Genomic DNA, 13,512 nt, shown 5'->3' with positions numbered 1-13,512 from the left:
AAGGCGGTACATGTCACCATAGGTCTCTCTCTCTCTCTCCCCCCCCCCCCCCAACACAAAGCTGCAGACCTGTACAATTAAGAAATTAACTTCTGTCTCCTTGTTATATATTTTCATCCTTACTGCCTTTCTTAGACTTCCAATCAACGCTTACTTGCTGGGTCGAAGGCGAAACTCATAGCAGCTGAACAGGTTTTGTCGTGACCCACCAAAAAATCGGTTAGCACCCCCCTTTGCCAGATAAAAGCTCCTCACATAAATATACTGCATATCTTAAAATGATAAGTTAAATTAATCCGGTTAAAAACAACAAATTCAGGTTCCTATATTCAGGGAGAAGCGAGCCTATTAAACCATTCGCTTCTTAACGAGGTTCCAAAAGCGTTGAAATAATGGCTCAGTGACATTGTTGTACCTCTGGTTACCGCAAAACCGCCCCACGCACACGAATACATGCTAAGTTGAACACTTCGACGGACAGGACGAATCCTCGATGTTTCTGCAGACCGTCAGTCGGCAGGATGTAGCCAATGGTCAGAAGGCCGATGGGGAATCTCTCGCGTCGGGCTCAGGCGGAGTGATATACAGATGCGTATGCACGGGGAAGACTGGAGGCTGCCCGTGGTCGTTCACGACCTGGGCAGCATGCCCTTGCGGGCCATGGCGGCCACGTTCCTCTTGGCTTCTTCGTTGGGGCGACAGCGCCTCGCCTGGCGCTTGGACCTGGCCTGAGGCCACGGGGACGTGGCCGGGGATTCCGCTGCAAATGGTAACGAAAAGTGTTTGGAGAAAAAGAGAAACACGACACGAAACAAAAGTTTATGAATCGTCACTGACAGCATAAGAAACACAGGACTTGGGGAGTCGCGAGTGAGTGTCTTGCAATCTAACGACGGGTTGAAGCTGAGCATTATGGCTGTACCAATGCCGGTTGGAATCGAATACCACTGCGTCTTTGCATATCCCCTTCTGTACTCACAACGCATGGCAGTTCGACGGCAGAGCCATAGAGTGACCGGTCGCAGATTTGGAGCGGCAGGATCGGGTAGCACAGAGCATCAAAAAGCCATTTCTCAGTAAACCTGGACGGCAGCGCACAGCTTTTGCAGCGGCCAGGACCAGAAACACACTTGTTCGCTCGGGAGAAGTGTGTTTCGGCGTCTCGCGACTGCGGGGCGCTAGTCACGTGGCTCTTCTCTTATCCCTTATCTGCTGCTCCACTTTTTCTATTTCGGCGGCCGCTTCGAGTGGTGATCTGCCAGGCTTCGTCAGTATATAGGAGGCTATGGTCTTTCATAACCTTCGAAGTAGAGCGAAAAGCCACGACAACCGTTTTTTAACAGTGTTGAAGTTTTATATGAAACTGCGCTATTCAAGTCGACCAGGCATTCGCACATTTCTATACTTCATTTCACCTTAAAGGAGCTGTGCAACAGTTTCAGTGCTTTGCTTAAATAATTTGGGAGTCGGTGTCTCGACCTTTCTGCAGTAAAGAACAAAAAAACCGTTTTTCCCTACATGTCCTCGTTTTTAATTTAAAAATGGACAAAGATCGAGGTTTTCGGCACCTCTCAACTCCTTCATCATCTTCCGAGTAACGCGCGCTGTACGTCAAGGGGGGTCGCGCGGGGTTCCGGCGAAGCTCTCTCTCTAGAGCCACCAGTGAGCAGCGAGAACTCATCCGCTCGCGACCGCGTGACCACATGCTGGCGGACGCAGCGCGAACAATATGGTGAAAGGAGGAAAGTCTCATCCGAGTCCGGCCATCCCCGTCCGACTCTACCTCCGTTTCCCTCCGGCTTCTGGTGGCTGTTCGCGGTGGCAGATGGAACTGACGGTTTCGTGGACCTAGGATAGATGGCGCCACTAAATCTCCGCATAATAAAAGTTTTGTCCAGGATACCAGGTTTTTGACGCATTTATATTTCTGTTGGAACGAGACAAGATTTATAGAAAAGTTACCTTTTATCTAGCAGGTATTCGCACAACTTGCTACCTTCTACAAGACCCCCATTGACGTCATGCCGCGTGGTTCTCATGACCGCCGCTAGCGGCTGTAGGTCGGGGAATAGTCAAATATTTGCCTCGCGATTACGCGGCGGAATCGCAACATTTCGGAGGAAGGACATGTGTTTTCTGTCCTTCGTGACAAGATGAACAATTCAAAAGTAGAAGATGCCAATTTTTCCAACGTTAAAATCGTTGCACAGCTCCTTTAAGTCCAGACGCAGCCGACGCTAGGAGCTGATGAGACCAATCAGACAGAGTTGAAAGGGCGACATCATGTTGTTCGTCATGTTTCTGTACGTGTTCTGTCATCGCTGAACCAGTAATACACAAAGCAGAGCGAAAATAAAGAAAACAGTTATTCAAGCAGTATTACCGCCGTTAGACACAATTTAGTTAGAGGTCACGACACGCTCTAAGCACCGCCCACAGCTTAGTGGCCTGTGCATTGGCTAGGCTACTCGGCTGAACACGCTTTAGGTCAACCCACTAATCGTTCGAGGCAGAGCTCGAAGTTCTGACGTCTCCGACCTTTCTAGTCTATTCCTCTCCCTCAGTTTCTCGGCGCACACAAAGCGTTCAAGGCCGCACTCGGCGCTAACTTTTTTTTTTTTTAAAGGAGTCGGAGAATAAGATAGCGTTTCTCTTATTAAAGAAGCTGTGCAACGATTTTAACGTTGAAAGAATTGGCATCTTCTACTTTTGACATTGTTTATCTTGTCACAAAAGACAGAAAACACATCTCCTTCCCTCGAAAAGTTGCGATTCCGCCGCGTAATCGCGAGGCCAAAATTAGATTATTTCCCGACCTGCAGCTGCGAGCGGCGGCCATGAGAACCACGTGGCATGACGTCAATTGGGGGAATTTTAAGAAGTTAGGATGCTGTGCAAATACCTGATGGATGAAAGGTAATTTTTCAATGAATCTTGCCGTTCCAACATAAATATGAATGCGTCAAAAACCTGGTATCGTCGACAAAACTTTGATTATACAAAGTTTTAGTGGCGCCATTTATGTGAAATCAACAAAACGGTCATCTTTATCTGCCCCCGCGAACAGCCGCCAGAAGCCGGAGGGGGACGGGGGCAGATCCTTATGGGGATAGCCGGACCCGAACGTTGGCACTTTCCTACTTTCGCCATGTTGAACGCACTGCTCAAGCACGTGGTCACGTGGTCGCGAGCGGATGAGTTCTCGCTGCTCACTGATGGCTCTAGAGAGAGAGAGAGCTTCACCGAAACCCCGCGCGTCCCTCTTTCACGTCACAGCGTACGTGACTCGGAAGATGGTGAAGGATTTGAGGTGCCGAAAACTTCAATCCTCGTTATTTTTTTTAAAATTAAAGCTAGGATATGCGAGCAAAACCGGTTTTTGTTCTTTACTTCAGAAAGGTCAAAACACCGACTCACACATTATTTAAGCAAAGCACTGAAATTGTTGCACAGCTCCTTTAAGATGTCTGGAATGCGTCTCCGACTGGTGTGTTTACCGCGTCCAAAAATAGGTCCTTTGATTTGCCCCTGGTGACGTTAAAAAAGTGTCATGATGTCGCCGGTCGCGATCTTAGCGGCGTCCCAGCAGCGATGCTGGATGTGGCAGACGCCTGTTCTGCTGCTTGTCGCTCTCCACTGGGACAATTTACGGAAACTTCGGCAGCCGGAAGTTCGGACGCCGCGACGAAAGCGACACTTACGTGCTCCTGCGATTTTCGCCAGCATTTCTACGACCAACCGGCAGGATTGTGACATCCGACAGCATGACACTCCGGCTTCTACGACGTCATTTGTTGCCACTTTGGAATCACTTTTGATATCAGGGCGAGATAGGACGTTAAACACACCAGTCGGAGACGAGCACCAGGCACCATACCTCCACGCGCTGGTGAAGACAACCGCGATAATCCCAGTCCAAATACATATACTCGATTCACGCCAGCGAGCAAAGAGGTATCTAATAATAAGAAGACGTAAAAATACTTCTCATGTAGATTCCTCTCAGTGGTTTTGGGGCATATCGTGCTGTAGCGATTTCCAGACCGGCCGAAATACAAACGCTTCGTAAATAAAGGGAAAACTCTGCGGTGCGTTGCCTTCATTTCCGCTTAGAATTGCGGGTGACATGACTGATTTCGAGTTCCGAGCAACTCCTGCTGGTCCAATGATGTGAGAGCAGATAGAGAGCAACGTTTAACATGAATACTTTCTCGAATGTCAAGGAGACAAACTTTACTACGGATCGAGATCGAGAAACGTGGAAGCGGAGACGCGCACGGCCAAGACGCTGCATGAGGGTCAAGGCCTGAGCGGACAGACGTAAAGCTGACGCTGTCGTTTGTGCAGCTGCATAGGCGGGTCGGTGAACTCCATTTAGGTGTCGCATTCTTACTGGAGGAATTTTATCGCGCGGAAGCTGACGGCGCGGTGGCGAGACCAGGCACGTACAGAGCGCAACACTGTTAGCGCGAACAAACCATCGCCGGTTTTTCCAGTTTTCCTCTTTGAAACCAAGAGATGTCATCCAAGTTAGTATTGCTACGGAAAGAGCTCATTTAGTTCTATAATGTAAGCGATAAAATTTCGTGCTCGATAATACTATTTAGAAGTAAAATGCAAAAATGCGCCGATGTCGTGTTCGCGCTAACAGTGTCGCGATCTGTATTTGGGCTCTTTAGCAGTGCTTTTCAGTTGGGTGGAACGTTACCAAAAAAAAAAAAGTTGGAAGTGCAGGGTTAATGCGCAAGGCTACTTTCCCCCAGCGACTCATATTTTGACGATCCTTAAATTAAAAGTGTGGTCTAGCTCGCAATTTGGCCGAAGTTTTTCGCACTGCAACACGAGGCTAAACTATCGATGTGCCGGGAGGTGTTTCTATGACACATCTCAATGCGCAACACCACCGCGCAACACCACCAAGAAGAAAACACCTGCATCTTTCCTTCTCTAATGAAATCACTAGAGGATCCAGGCGGTGCCGCCTAGCTATAGTGTCCGCGTCGCCGTTAGATTGCCATGCAGTGCCTCGCAAGGACGCGATGGAAGCAGGGGCCAACGGTAGGGTGCCTCAGTGTCCCTTCGTTTGTCGAGAAGACATCTTTTGTAGTACCCGATGCCGACAACGCGCGCTCACAGGGAAAATACAAGAGAACACGGGAAACAAAATGCTGCCGTTACACGGTCAACGCCAACAGCGAGCACCGGGAGACGCGGTTGGGCGCGCTCTAGAACAAGAAAGAGAAATAAGCGTTCGGAACAAAATGGTGAGATGGCATCACTCTAGGCAAAGCAACATGAAGGCACACTATCACAGCGCTCTTAGATCAATCAACTGACAAGCTGACCGGAAGTGTATCGTTCGAAAACGGTCCTTCTTCTCTGCCTGCATTCGAGCAGGTACGGCTGCATAACGTTCCTAGCACCACCAGCGGCAAAGCGTCTGCGTGTAAGGGAGAAAGATCCGTTTTCGAACGACGTTCTTTTAACATGAAATTTTGCGCAAACTTTATCTTTACCATAAAATATAAAAAAGAAAGAACAGTAGAATCTTTTTCCAAAGCAAAAGCGAGAGCTACCGATTGGATGCTCCACGAAGAGGCGCCAGGCGTTCCACGAAGTTTTTCAAGTGACATTGATCTAGTCTCTTTGCCCTAATATTCGCCAAGAGGCATGCATTTTTCGCTTAGCCGAGTTACTCTTGTCGAGTATGTCTTCTGCTTGGGGCAGGTTGGGGATCAGCTAACAATGACGTAACTCGCAGGCCTTGTCTTCTAGTTGTGATTGACGTAATGCTGGATGGTGAAGACTGCACGGGCATCGCATCAACTAGGCGGTGCGGTTTCGACGCGCGGTCAAAGTATAGCCTACCTTGACCATTCCACAGGCGACGATAGTTGAAGGGCGGCAGCCTGCCCATCCTGGCCAGGTGACCCAAGTTCCGTTTGGCTCCTTCGGGCATCAGGACGAGCTGGTCGTAGCCCACGTCTGGTCGGCCGTCTTGGATGCAGTCCACGTCCGCTTCTTCCTCCGCGAAAAACTGCTCGTCGGTGCTTGGCTCCTGGCTGCTGCTGCTGCTGCTCGACTGTTGGCGACGCAGGACATCTGCCCGAGTTCCACGGGACGACGCTCCCCGAGGAAGCCAGCCATTGCGGGCCAGGGCGGCTACGTTGCGCTTGTCGCGCGCCAGATCCCCAGGCTGGAGTGACTGTTGCGGGCTGCTATTGGACGCCGCTCTGCGCATGCGCATTGAGCGGAGGAACGAAAACCTGCGGTAGAAAGGAAGCGGCACAAAAAACTAAGGAATAGTACAGCGCCGGAAAGGGTTCACTGTTCACTACCTATGACTATGGAACGCACTTGCATTTAGCAAACTGGGTGTCTTCCCGATGATCTACACAAAGAAACAGTACGAGGTTTTGCCTGTTCGCGAAAGTAATTAACGTTTTGTGAAAGACGAGCGATATTAGAGTCTTATATTACTGTTTTTTATCAAGAAGGTAGAAGGAAGCATCTTCATTGTGAGGTCGATCATGCACAAACTATACACGTGGACAACCTTTTGTGGCTATGCAGTCAAGGGCTTGGGGGCACGTGCATAAACGCCGAGCAGAGCTGTGCACGTGCACTTTTCCTTTCGTTGAAAATGCATAGAATGTTGTCTACTGGCATGGACCATTCCACTAAAAAGAGCAGAGAGGTAAATGCCGTCTCTACATCCTGCCCGGTGCGTCGTCCACACCGGAGACTTTGCTGTGCCAAACATTTTGTTTACGTGCAAACACGGATGAAAATTTCGTCTATTCGTAATATTAGGCGCAAATGCGAGGATTTAGATGTGCAAGTTATACTAGAACGGTGTATCCGATAAAAGGACTAATCGCGGTGTAACAATTGCGGTGCTGTGCTACGTTATGCATTTTTCTTGTCCTCCCAATAAGACTATCTAAAGCGGTGAGAGACTGTATTTCTTTTCTTTTTTTGCCCGGTCCTGATTGGTTACGGAGTGCTTAAAACCAGAGTGCTCTTGCAATAAATGGACATCGTCTTCCAGCAGCAGAGAGTCTACCTGTTCCTCGGCAGCCGTTCTGCCGTCGAACCGCCGGAAACGTAATAGCGGGCAAAACTGTATTGGCAAAATGCTGCTGTCACCTACCGCGAAAATAAATAATATAAAAAAAAGCGTGAATACAACCACGTAAACAGTGTGACTGATCACTCATCTCCGGCAAAAAGTGAATGGTTTTGCAGTAGCTTTTTGCAAAATAGTGTTCGTACTAATTAAGGCCTTTAGCAGCTATGCGTGGGAAGTCTGCATTGGAAAAAAGAAAAAAAAAAAAGGAAGCGTGCTCACAGAGTATGAATAAACAACTGGGCGATTTCTTGTTATTTTTTAAAGCGATTTCTTCACGAGCGACACTGAAGATATTTCGACCTCGTGGGCTGTCGTCGCCGCTAAGGAAATACCCTCTTCTCCACTCTTTGCACGAGGCCTTTTTCTTTTTTTGTAAAATGTGTCTATTTACATATTAAAAGCATTACAGAGGGCCACCTTGGCCAAAGAGCACTTGCACAAAATTAGACGTTATTACATATGCATAACCCGGTACATTCACATAGAGGTTTGAGCAGTATAGAATGCCTAGTGCTTAAATGTTCCTCTTTTTACCATATAGTTTCTTAAAGCGACTTCCGTCGCTGGCCATGACTCAAAACCCGGCATATCAGTGTGTTCCAGGAGGCTACTGGTGTATACAAAGTCATCAACAAGGTGGTGCCAAGCAGGTTTGCCCCTTTCTATCACCAGCGTGTAGTCCGTTCGCGATCTCCAGATGGCGTGCAACCCGAGCAGCAGTAGCACTTCCGTGCATTTTTTATTTTCACCTGCCTCCACTTGAAGATATTTCAAGGTCTCCCAGTTCAACTGTGTACTGATGCTAAAAGCATTTCGAAGTTCAGACCAGAATATTTCCGCATTTGTACAGAGCAGAAAAACGTGTTGTAAAGTCTCCGAGAAGGACACAGTGCACAATTGGTCGACCATGCTACAAAGAACCCTTTTCTCTCAAGCCATGTTTTAACAGGCAGCACTTCTACATGAAACTTTACGAAAAAGTCTTTGATGCTTGTTTTTACAGGGTATTTACGCAATCTTTTTAATACTCTCGATCCTTCTGAATTTCCCGGGGGGGGGGGGGGGGGGGGGGGCGGTATATTGGAGGCGGAATGACTAAGTTAACAGTATCCCAATACAGCTTTTTTCTGTTCACTTGGATTACGTAGTCCCAGGAAAACCTGGCGTGGAAGAAGTGGATCGCCTCATTAATTTTTTTGTAAAATCTGAGTACTGGTGCTTCCATTGAGGCTTTTTTTGTACTCACTATCCAGGAGGGCCAGTACCGTCCCCCTAGACGTTTTAGTGCTCGTGTTGACACCGCATTAATCTGGTCCCGGAAAAACAGAAAGCGTTGAACTTTTATTTTTAACTCTAGGTTCACGAGCCCTAAACCCCCTTTGAACAGGCTCAGAAACAAATTGGTTCTACGTGTTCGTTCAAATAAAGATTGCCAGATGAACGTGGCACAAAGTCTGTAAAATTTATGGATCTCTCCTTGCCAGGATGGTATGATTTGTGCCGCGTACCATACACTCGAGAAAAAGACAGAATTACAGACAAACGTTCTGTTAAAAAGAGAGAGATGTCTTCCATACCATTCGTTCATTTTCCCGTTAACCTTGTTTAAATGGATACCTTCATGGCCAGTGCTCAAGGATTCCGTCGCCAGACGAATACCGAGGTAATTGTCGAGTGAGCAAGACCACTTTATTCCCATATATTCCTCTGGGTTGAACGTCCACGGGCCGAGCCAGGATCTGGTCGATTTAAAGGTATTCATGGCTGCTCCTGATATTTTGCAGAAGTCCTTTATATGATTGAAAGCCAGCTCCAGCTCTAGCTTCGACGAACAGATCAAAGCGACGTCGTCTGCATAGGCTAGTATATTGGTCGGCTCGGAACCTAGGTTGACACCACAAATATTGACATCGGTCATGATTGATCTACACAGAGGTTTCAAATATAGAGCAAATAACAAAGGCGACATCGGGAATCCCTGCCGAACTGACGATTTGGCCTCTATCGGGGCAGTTTGTTGTCCGTTCACTAACAGCCGAGTTGTGATGTCTTTGTAGCAAATTTTTTCGTACTTCGTTAACCTTTCTCCTAGGCGGCATCGTTCAAGAAGCGCAAAAAGAAAGGAATGTGACACTCTGTCAAACGCTTTGCTGAAGTCTACTTGCAGTACTCCAATTGGATACTGTTCCGCCTCCGCTGTCTCACATATGATTCTCATTGTGTGCGGGTTTGTAGTGATGGATCTACCTTTAAATCCGTAGGGCTGGTGCTCTCCTACGATGCCGCTTAATCCCACCTCCAGACGTTTGGTAAGAATTTTCGCGAGAAGTTTGTAGTCTGTGGTCAGTAGACTGATTGGTCTTAGGTTGTCTACACTCGTGACACTGAAGCAGTGTTTTTCTTCGGGATAAGCACAATCAATGCTTGTCGCATCGACGGAGGCATCAAATTGCGTTTGAAAATGTCTTGATAGACGGCCCGAAGCAGCAGGACTAGCAGATTCGTGAACTTTTTATAAAAAAGTGATCTTAGGCCGTCAATTCCCGGTGACTTCCGGACTTTAAGAGCTTTAATCGCCTCTTCAATTTCTTTTTCCGTAATTTCACTGTTTATTCTTTCCGAGATCTCTGAAGGAATTTCAGGCATAACTTCCAAAAATTTCCGAAACAGGTCCCGTTTGCATATTTTTGCTTGCCAGCAGTTTTGTGAAAGTGGCGACCAATTATTTTTCTATTCGCTCTTGCTCCGACACAATCTCATCTCCAGTCCGTAGCGATTTTATTTGGTTGCGGCGTACGTACAAACGTTCTTGTTTTGAAGATTTTATCCGGTTTTTCCTCGAGCTGTAGCGCTTGCAGCCTACTTCGCACCATCGCTCCCTGGTACCCGTCCTCTAGAAGCGAGAGCTGCCTCGATTTGCATTCGCGAATGTCTTCCGCGAATACTCCGGGAGTATGGTTTTCTTCACGAACTGAGATTCGCAGAGTGTTTTCAAGGGAGCGTCTCTCTGCTCGCGCTCGTGCAGCCTTTTCTTGTCTGAACCGGAAAGTAATTAACTTTACCTCTTCTTTGGACAATTCCGAGCTGACGGCATCTACCGCGCCTACTTCGCCTGTATTCCGGATGACGTGCTTTATTTGTTTAATTAAAGTCTCATCTTCTAAAAGGCTTTCATTCATTTTCCAGGAGCTCCAGCTCGAGGCTCGTTTTCCCTTACGCTTTGCTCTTCCTAAACAAACCGAAACGACTGCGTGGTCAGAGAAAGCAACAGGGGTAACCGAGTATGCGTCAGCAGTCGCCACGTATTCACTTGAAGCGTACACCCGACCGAGACGGGCTTGACAAGTGCCCTGCCAATGGGTATATTCTAGACCCGCTGCTGCCACCACCTCTGTCACGTCTTGAAGATCGAAATCCCGCAGTAGTTTATTCAACTTTACGACAATGGAATCTGATTTTAGCCCGTTGAGCAATCTCGTGCCTTTAAAACACAATTGAAATCTCCCGCCAGTATCGTCTTTGCAGGCGTATCTAAGTATTCCCGTAAATTGATAAAAAAAAAAAACGATTTGCGGTCGGCTGAAGGCATTTAGTGCTTGCACACAAACAAGTTTACAGATATCACCGTGAAACAACATATCTACTGCACAGATCCTTCCACTCTTATCACTTTCCCACGCGGGAAGTAGCGTGAAAGCTTTATCTTTTCGAATGAGAAGAGCCGCTCCCCCGCTGTGCGCGACAGCGTTAGAATGGAAAAGACTGAAGTGTCTCTCAAAAAACAAAGCCATTTCTTGTACCTGTAAATCGGAGGCGAGCTTCGTCTCCTGTAAGAACACAATATCGGCATTCCTTTTCAGTAGTTCGTTGAGTACCCATTGTTTTCTCTTCCGCACAATTAGGCTGATGCAGTTTAGGGTTAATACATTAAACCGTTTTTTTTCATTTGTTAGTTAAGAAAGAGGTAGGAAAACTAAAACCCTATACTGACGCGCTCGAACTAGCAAGGAGAAGCACTCACTACGAGCCGCGGTAGAAGGTTCGTGCCAGGTTCCGTGCTAAGAGTCCGTCTCGAGGCGGTTGTCCAGAGCCGCACGGAGCGTGAGCGGCTTGCGCCGTCCGGGACCCGGCGTGACCAGTTTCGAACGCTGTTGGATCGGCATACCGTCCTATGACCCAAGGTTTCGGTCTTGGTCGTACGGTCGCTTGGTTGGTGTAGCGGCTCCCGCTACCATGGCTTCGTCCCGCATTTCGCTGTCAGAGAGCCCACCACCTGGCTCTGGTACCTTGGCTGTAAGCTGAGACTTTTCTCCAGGCGTTGTAACAGGCGCCTCCATGCCGCCTTGCTGTGGTTCCCCAGAGGGAGCGTCCGAGGGGAGCTCGACCTGTGGAGAAGGTTCCCTGGTTCCAGACGTCGGCGTTTCGGCAATCCTCGGGGCCGCAGGAAGCGTCCTTACGGAGGCGTTCGCACTGGCAGCTAGCTCGGCTTCCGCCTCGCCCATAATTAGGTCGGTGTTCTCGTCCGGAAGTGGTCCGGCCGTTGCCACTGCGTAAGATTTGACGCAGTTTTCCCTTGTGTGGCCGTAGCGGTGGCAATCGTCACAACGGGGGACGCGGCAGTCCTTTCGGATGTGGCCGGTCTTCTTATACCGGAAGCAGAGCGGGGCTCGTCCGAGCACTAGGACGAGTGCAGAGCCGCGGAAGAAACGCAGTTGATGAGGGACGCTTTCTTTACTGACGCCCTCCTTCAGAGTGATCCGAACGAGCCTTGTTGTTTACTGGACTCCTTGAAAACCTTGGGCTCTACATGTCTCACGGGTTAGTTAGTGTACTTTGCCATAGGGCTCAAGTGCTCGTCGAACTGCGTCGTCGGGGACGTGATAAGGTACCCAGTGAAGTTTCAGACAGGTTTCCGAGTTCTTCGGGTCTATGAGGATACATCGTTTGCCTTTGACAGTCAGTTCCTTGGCGGCGAGCAGCCGGTTCCTCGTTGACGCAGAGTGGAAGGTGACGACCCACACATGGTTCATTTGATAGGCGCCAAAAGACGCCACGTCGCCGAGGATTTGCAGTCGTTGCAGTTCTTCTCTAAAGTCCTCAATTCGCTACGGACGGCCGGTTACGTCGCAGTGTAGAAAAATAGAATTCACAGTGGCTGCTTCAGAAGGCAGAGAAGGCTGAAGTATCTTGTAATCATCAGCAGACGAGATACCGCGGCCGGCAACGGCCGTTATCATCGCTCCGTCGGAGCTCGCCATCCTATCGACCGATCGCTGCGAGCGCCGGCAACAGAATGCTCTTGGCACGAGGCCAAAGAAGTCAGGTTCTCCGTCAGCCGCGCAGCGCGGAGATAGAAGCGAGGGGAGCCCCGGCGTCCCACCATTAACGACGCGACGAAAGGAGAGTCTTTCGTGTCGTCTGCTGCAAACACTCGTTTTCAAACATGACTCGCGTTAAGCGAAATCCCACTTTGGCAGTGTCAAATTGCTACGCGTAATGTTGAATGGTTTTAAATCTTCCTACGCGCTTATCCACTCGCTTCACGGATCACCGAGCAGCGGTGGCGGGCGTCAGTGGCGTCCACTACGCGAAACGCGACGGCAACGAGGATTAACCACGTCGCACTCCGCCGTCCTCAAGGTACTGGACGGCACCATTCCACCCGCATGGGGTGACCGTGCTTCAGCTGTCGTTTTCGTTTCTTCGCACATTGTGAGGGGAAAATACGACTTTTTTAACGACAACGAATCCGCACATATATCATCGCCTACTAACCTGTATATAACCAAGTATAGGTCTTATGATGTTTAAGCATAGGTGGTACTTGAAAAGCGACTAATGAGTGCGCAATTGACTCTAATGCAGTACCGAAACCCCAAAAACGAAGGTACGCCGGCAGCAGGGTTTGTACAGGTTTGTTTATTGTAATATTTTAAGAATAAAAATAAAGTAGCTAACCTTGACGTGACGGGATTACGTGACTAACAGTATTTTACTACATGTGGCTGCAAAGGCGTAACGAAAACCGCTTGGGCTTTAATATCTCTGACCCCGGAACAAAAACAATTTAAATATTGCAAGCGCTTTACAAATATCAAGCAAGGTTTTGCAAACTAAAGACTGTATAATCAGAATTTTGTTTTGCTTAAGCAATAGGCGCGCAGGTTGACGATAGTACTGCAGGTATAGGCCATTGCTATCGAAGTGACCGAGTGAAGGTACACTAGCTGATGGCTTACTGAAATAAGACAGCAGAGCAAAATAGACTGCTCTGCTGTCTTATTGCCCTGCTGTCTTATTTCTCTGCTTTATGACTACTTCAAAGGCAGTCTCGCTCACCTACAAAGGCAGTCTCGCTCACTGCTCGCTCACTTCGCAGC

General features: G+C 48.4%; 1 pseudogene; it reads right to left on the bottom strand.

Moving 5' to 3' along the window:
• Positions 1–11,301: 11,301 nt before the first annotated feature.
• Positions 11,302–11,919, bottom strand: LOC121835906 (annotated as a pseudogene).
• Between the last annotated feature and the right edge of the window lie 1,593 nt (positions 11,920–13,512).

The sequence above is a fragment of the Ixodes scapularis genome, unplaced genomic scaffold, assembly GCF_016920785.2.
Source record: "Ixodes scapularis isolate PalLabHiFi unplaced genomic scaffold, ASM1692078v2 PGA_scaffold1__304_contigs__length_218370807, whole genome shotgun sequence".
NCBI lineage: Eukaryota > Metazoa > Arthropoda > Arachnida > Ixodida > Ixodidae > Ixodes > Ixodes scapularis.
The sequence above is the reverse complement of the archived record's forward strand: the minus strand, read 5'-3'. Positions and strand labels throughout refer to the sequence as shown.